At 31.5% G+C, this 7,315-nt stretch overlaps 1 long non-coding RNA gene across 1 annotated transcript; it reads left to right on the top strand.

The window, feature by feature from the left end:
- Positions 1-1,076: 1,076 nt before the first annotated feature.
- Positions 1,077-7,083, top strand: LOC139498362 (uncharacterized). Its single transcript, XR_011657907.1, has 3 exons — positions 1,077-3,290; positions 4,321-4,493; positions 6,573-7,083. It is a non-coding gene; the product is annotated as an uncharacterized lncRNA (long non-coding RNA).
- Positions 7,084-7,315: the final 232 nt, after the last annotated feature.

Raw genomic sequence — 7,315 nt, 5'->3', positions numbered from 1 at the left:
TAAAATCACTTTGATACAACATGGAGTTAGCTTTTCATATTATTCTGTCATTTCACTTTGTTATGAAGATAATATTTCATACTATGAAGACATCTTGATATACAATTTTACGAATTCATTTAGTGTTTGCAAAGACATCGTCCAGTCAGAAAGGGGGTTAGGTGCACTTCAATACTCAATTGATAAGGGATGACTACCAGTTTACATCGAAGTGTCGAAGAGGGACTATTTATTGATAGTAACACAGTCATGCAGACTTTCGGCTGTGAAAAAAAAATACCGGGTTTTTTATATAACAAGTAATTGAAACTTTTTGGGTCATATTATACATTTTTTGATATAATCTACCCATTCACATATTATTTAGCAGAAAAAAATGCGACCTTTTCCAGCTGAAATAAAATTGAGAATGGAAATTGGGAATGTGTCAAAGAGACAACAACCCGACCATAAAGAGCAGACAACAGCCGAAGGCCAATAATGGTTCTTTGGCAGAGTATTATAGTCAAATGCCGTTATGGTTTATAAATTGATCTTAGTGATATTCAAATTGACAGAGTATTATAGTCAAATGCCGTTATAGTATATACATTGATCTAAGTGATATAGCAAACTGACAGAGTATTAAAGTCAAATGCTGTTATAGTATATAAATTGATCTTAGTGATAAAGCAAATTGACAGAGTATTATAGTCAAATGCCGTTATAGTATAAAACATTTGCTTCACAATATATCTCTACCCTCAATGATATGGTTATTGTTATCATAAGGCAGCTGAGGCGTTCCATACTTCTCTTTACTTAAGTTACCATTGTATACAAATCATATTTTTCTGACTTACAAAAATCAAGTATCTCTTTTTTCCACAGAATATAACATGAATAATTACATTAATTCTCGGGAAAAGAAATTCAGAACCTATGTCTTAATTAGGAGAAATACGGTATTCATGTTTTTTTAATCTAAAATTAAAATATGCATTTAGCATTATTTTTCGTCAAGCTGGAGTAGGTTTGACGAAATTAACCTATATCAAACTTGACATATAGCAATGCATTCAAATATTTGAAAGCGAGAACATTTATTCATTAAGTGAAGAAATTCTCAGTAATATATTGTGTTTTATATAAAAAAAAACTAATAATATTTGATACATGAATATATAGAATTGAAATTGAGAATGAAAATGTTGAAACGTGTCAAAGAGACAGAAACCCAACCAAGAAGTCGAGCCACTTGGCGTACAGCACAACAGTATATTTCTGCACACGGAAGGGACCTTCAGCTGGACAAAATGTGTGCTAGTTGAAATGAAAACAGACGTCGCACTAAACTCCGCAACAAATAAATGAACTAAATTTAAAAAAAACAACGTACAAGCCAGATGTATAATTAATGTATACTAACACACGATATAATATATTGTTCTCCTAGTTCATGGTGGCTGGAGTATATGGTCTCAATGGAGTGGATGCTTCTGTGGAAGTCAACAATTTCGAACACGAGATTGCAAAAATCCTGCACCTTTATATGGAGGACACTTTTGCGAAGGGCAATTCGCAGAAAAAAAGGAATGTAGTTCTTACTGTTATTCAAGTAAGTATCAATGAGCATGATAAATAAATCGTTTGTTTGAAACATTTAAAGAAAAAACCTGAAGGTAAGAAAATCCGAGACAAGGCGTCCTATTCTCTTGGATTTATTTCCCGGAAGGATCCGTTTCGTCATATGCAATTATATATTTTTATGCCTTTTAAAAAATGAACCATCGCAAACATTATTATTCACATTCCTTTGACGTTAGGGTAAGAATGTTCAGAACTGATTGCTGTAAAAATTGAGTTATTTTCAATTGCAAGTAAGAGGAAAATTACCTAAAACAATTAACTGCACATTTATGATTGAATTTCCTTATTGTACATAATGCATGATATCTTTTTTGCTTCTATTTCACTTCAATTCTGTTCAAAAAATGATTACCGTTTTAAGCATTTTGTCAATCCGTAACCTGAACAAAATTCGCAAGGTATATTGAAAATACCAAATAAAATGGTCTATTAAGACTGAACTTCGGAATAAAAAATCTACAAAAAGTGTATAGGGTATTGCATCTCGCGTTTTTATAATTTTGTTTGGGTCATTAACATCTTCGTGTATGTGTAGGTTTATACATACACATTGTAGCGTTCCTGGATGGGAGGGGTTCTTTCTCACTGTGCTAGTGTTTAATCATTTTGTTTTTGTCATCTCATTTTCCGATTTATATAATATGTTGAATTCACTGATTTACACATTGAACCAATTATTTTAGAATGTGTTGCTTCTCGTTTTCTACTGTTTTAAATATATTTCATATTTGTTTGTTATGAAAATGAAACTATCTAAATAATGATGTCAGTACAATGCTTATATATATTTATATATATATTGTATCTTCTTTTTTTAAATAAATTGTAGTATAGTGATACTACGGTTATTGAATATTTACCTAACTATTTATGTATACTGACCCTTACAAGCTTTAATTCACATACTTGTTTTTTGTTAAAAAACATGTAAATTTAAGGAGATACATTTATACTATTACTAGCTTTCAAATAATTATATATATATTCAAGTGTTTACTGTGCTTTTTGTAATTTTTGTTGTCTTTTTTGCTGTTTGTTTGCTACTTTAATGTACATTAGTACTCATATTTAATCATTTAGTTTGTAACAACATTTTATACATATAAATGTATATATATTGTGAGAAAGAGTATCATTTTGTCATTCTATTTTTTCTGTTGAACTAAGTCAAATATAAAACACTAATATATTATTTTGCAATGATCTTCAGTATTTGTCTGAAATAAAAGGTACGTTTCTTTGTCATATGTTTTATTATACAAGCACACATTGTCACCTTGGATAAGGCCATACATTTAATTAATTAAGAGCAACACAACGCATTTCATATTTGTTCATTTTTCAATCTATTATCTTTTTAAGATTCAGAAATGTCCACTTTGCTTTATTCATGTCTCCCAAATATATCTTTTAATAGATTTAATTATTTTCTTTACAAATTCCTACATGAATGGTCGGCTAGTTATTTAAAGTTAGGTTTACAGTACAGAGCAAGAGCCAGTTCTCTGGAGACCTTCAGGAGGATCATAAGAACCATCTTTATCGAATTTCGTTGCTAGAAGTAAAATATTCTCCATCAGTACAATGAAGACCACATTAACTTAGATATATATATATATGTTCATATGAATAAATATGTATTTACATGCAGAGTATATAAGGTAAGGAAAGCTAACACATATTTGACAACGTCTTAAATTAAGTAGACAAATAAAATTGGTTGAAAGGATCAGTACATTTTTTTTAACTTTCTGTATCATCGTCCTTATTATTCAAAATGTATATCAAAACGAATAGAAACTTAGATATAGGAAACACTTATTTAGTTAGTCAACCTCTGAATTTTGTAGATGTGTTACAAAAAACTGGACAATTTACATTTTTTCTTTAAACAGGGAGCAAACAAATCTTATTGACAGATATAGACCAGTTAAGGACAGAGAAAGTTGAGTTACAATATCTGGGTTAAACATGTTTTTGAGATCTTCATCATGTACATATACTATTAATATAATTAACAGAATTTGTAGTATATGTACATGATGAAGATCTCAAAAACATGTTTAACCCCGACGTATTTTTGCCCTGTCCAAAGTCAGGAGCCTCTGGCCTTTGTTAGATTTGTATGATTTTTATTTCTAGTTTCTTGTGTATATTGTGGAGTTTAGTATGTCGTCCATCGTCACTGAACTAAAATTTATATTTGTTCAAGGGCCACCCGAAGGACGCCTCCGGGTGCGGGAGTTTCTCGCTACATTGAAGAACTATTGCTGACCTTTTTGGTGGAGAGTGCTTACATAGGCTATGCCTTTTGCCCAACCAATTCAATTTATTTGAATAAAATATTGTTTAAACTAAACTATTGGTGACCTTCAGCGGTTTTCTGTTCTATGGTCGGACTATTGTCTCTTTAACTAATTCACCATTTCCATTTCCCTTTTCAATTGTAAAACAGTTCTACAAAATATTATATCAAGTTCCCATTATTCCTAGGTGAGTAGTACTATCATTGACTGACAGATTTGTATATGGACAGGTTATAGTATACACATACCATACAGACGGAGTTGTGAGGACAAATTTGTATATTGATCTTTTCAGGTGAACTAAAACATCATTCTATATTCTAATGTCATACTGTTTGAAAAACACAAGAAAATAAATGCATATATAAATATCATTTTTTCAAAGGAGCACTGCTTAACTATATTGCAAAAGAGGGACGATAGATACCAGAGGGACAGTCAAACTCGAAAAGGACAAACAGACAAAAAGAAGTACACAAGACACAACAAAGAAAACTAAAAAAATAAACAACACGAACCCCACCAAAAACTAGGGGTGATCTCAACTGCTCCAGAAGGGTAAGCAGATCCTGCTCCACATGTGGCACCCGTCGTGTTGCTTATGAGATAACAAATCCGTTAAATAGTATAATTTGGTAGGTCAAATTTATGAAAGGGAAGGGGACTGTAGTTACGACGTAAGGAACATATCCGATACCATTTGTGAAACGGTTATTCCATAACAGTCAACCAACTCGCGATGGCGCCCGTAAAGTTTACGAAGAGATGATTTCAATTCACCATTTGGAACTCTTTATTTAATAGTTTCCTTGTGAGCAACAACACTCTATCAAGAAAATCATGATAGGAAATACAAGCACGGGAATATCATTTCAATTAGAAGATATATACACCGGATGCAGGTGCTGCTGGTTTGTTGCTACTTAGAAATGGAAAGTTTACAATTGGAAAGCTGAAATCATCTCTTTTGTCGTAAAGTTTTGTTTTCAATCGACCCTCATTGTCAATTTCTAGATGTTAGTCAAGATATAAGGCCTGTTGTATCCTTAATCTCTAGGTCAATGGGATAGATGCGTTCGACATAGTCACCAAATTTTGAATTATTTAGTGAAAAAAAACATCATCTATATAGTGGAAAGTAGAGTTTAAGGATATTGCTAACTTCTGATCTTTCTTCCTAAGTTCTTATATGAAGTCAGCCTCATAATAATAAAGAAACAAGTCGGTAGGAAGAGGGGCACAATTTGTTTCCATTCGAATGCCGATAGTCTGTTGAAAAACACGTCCTACGAACGTAAAAATATGTTGTCAATCAACATATTTAAGCATCTTGATAATGTCAGTTTCAGAGAATTTTTATGTTTGAATCAGAGTGATCCTTTACAAAGTAGGATTTGTCCCTTCCTGAGACAAGATACTTGTATCTTCATTGGTCATTCTTTTTTATGAAACGAAGCAATACCAACTATTTTAATTTGTCTTTTAGTTTAGAATATATAATACTTGTATAAAGTGTAGAAAAGTCAAATGTTTTAATACTATTACAAGATGAGAGAGAGTTGCAAGGGTACATGGATTGAAAGATTAAATCAATTATAGTGAGAATTTACCATGTTAATACCAGCTTGAAATAGTCAATAAAGCTACATGAAACTTTCCTAAAATATGCTTCATGCTTCAAGTGCGTCCTGGCCTTTGAAAGTTTTAACTGCTCCTCTATGGTGGCGGAGACGGTAACACGGATAAACCAACAATTGATCAAAAGCAAACATATTGAATCCGTTCACATTATATTTCTTATGGTTGTGTTTGTCCCCTCTCACGAGCTTGATTTGCAGTGTTTGTCGTTTTTAGTTGTCTTTTTCTGTTGTATTTCAATATTTTGTTACATTATTCCTCTATTTAAAATTAATGCTACAGTAGTTTTCCAATGTTAAAATATCATTAATCTATTAAAGACAAAAAAAAAAGGTAGAAATAACAGAATTGTTGTAATTGCATCAACGTAAAAGGATTAGGACCGGTTGTACTGACATAAATGTGAAGTTAGCAGCCGGTTCGTTATTCGATATACGATATTGAATATCCAGCAGGCTGCTAGCAGTCGGTTGGATATTCAAAATTTAGTTGAAAACCATAAAAAAAAACAACAAAAAAAATGTATAAAATATGGTGACTTGTATCTAGACCTATCGAAGTGTGATGTTTTAAAATATATACATGTAGTTATCATGAACCAAAAACAGAAATCTGAACTTGTGCCTATTTATTAGACTTACATGTATTAATGACAAACTGGATGCTCTCTGATGTTAACCTGTCGGCTGTACTGCTCCTGAATCCATTGTAATATAATTTATATGTATACTTCGTCAACAAATGTACAACGCACTGTTATGTTAATTAATATGTGTTTCTGTATACATTTGTTCAAATAAGGTGAAACCAGAATACAATGATATATAAACTAAAAAATACAACTGTAAAACAACATAAGCATATCAACTGTTGAATTATGTAACATATGTATGCTCTTTTGATAATTGTTTTCATTTAATGATGGAAGGTCCACGAATAGCAAACATGATCTTCAAATAGATAAACATATTTTAAAATATTGTCTCAATTGTTTTACAGGAGTTACCGGTCCGGAGCTAAATGCCATTGTTCGATCAGTTGGTTGTGAAAGTTATTGAAACAACAATACACAGAGATAAAACAAAACAGCACATGCGTCAACAAGACCAGATCTTTAAAAACGTTATGTGATGGATATTGTCGAAAGAATATTTTTGAAATTATTGTCTACAATATAGCGAAACTTTTATTTTAATAAATATATTTATGATTGAACTTAAACAAACCTTGCCAAAATCCTCTGAATGTTTAAAGATTGCCACAATTTGAGCTATTGATTTCAATGTTCAATGTGTTTGCTATGCCACCAATTCCGAATAGATCACGTGGTTTTACCCCATCAAGTAATTGGATAACCACATCAAAGAATGACAGGACCACATCAAAGAATGACAAAACCACATCAAATAATGAAACAAACACATCAAGTAGTATAAAATCGTCAAATTTTTGAAGCATCATTACGTAATGTTAAAACCATATAAAAGATAGACAAATCATCATTACAAAATCACAAAACCACATCATGTAATGAAACAACTACATTACGTTACGTCACATATGAAACAGGTAACAAACATGTTAAAAAGAGAAATGGGAATACCGTAACGTTTCCGATTTTGGTTCTGTTGTTAGGGATTTAGTTGTGACGTTATGACGTCATATTCAATGTATACAAAGAAACGCTGTCATTAGGTAACGTCTTTTTTATAACAAACAATTAAAAAAAATGAATTTTCATT

The sequence above is a fragment of the Mytilus edulis genome, chromosome 12 (assembly GCF_963676685.1).
Source record: "Mytilus edulis chromosome 12, xbMytEdul2.2, whole genome shotgun sequence".
NCBI classification, from domain to species: Eukaryota; Metazoa; Mollusca; class Bivalvia; order Mytilida; family Mytilidae; genus Mytilus; species Mytilus edulis.
Note: the sequence above shows the minus strand (reverse complement) of the source record. Positions and strands in the feature narration are given on the sequence as shown.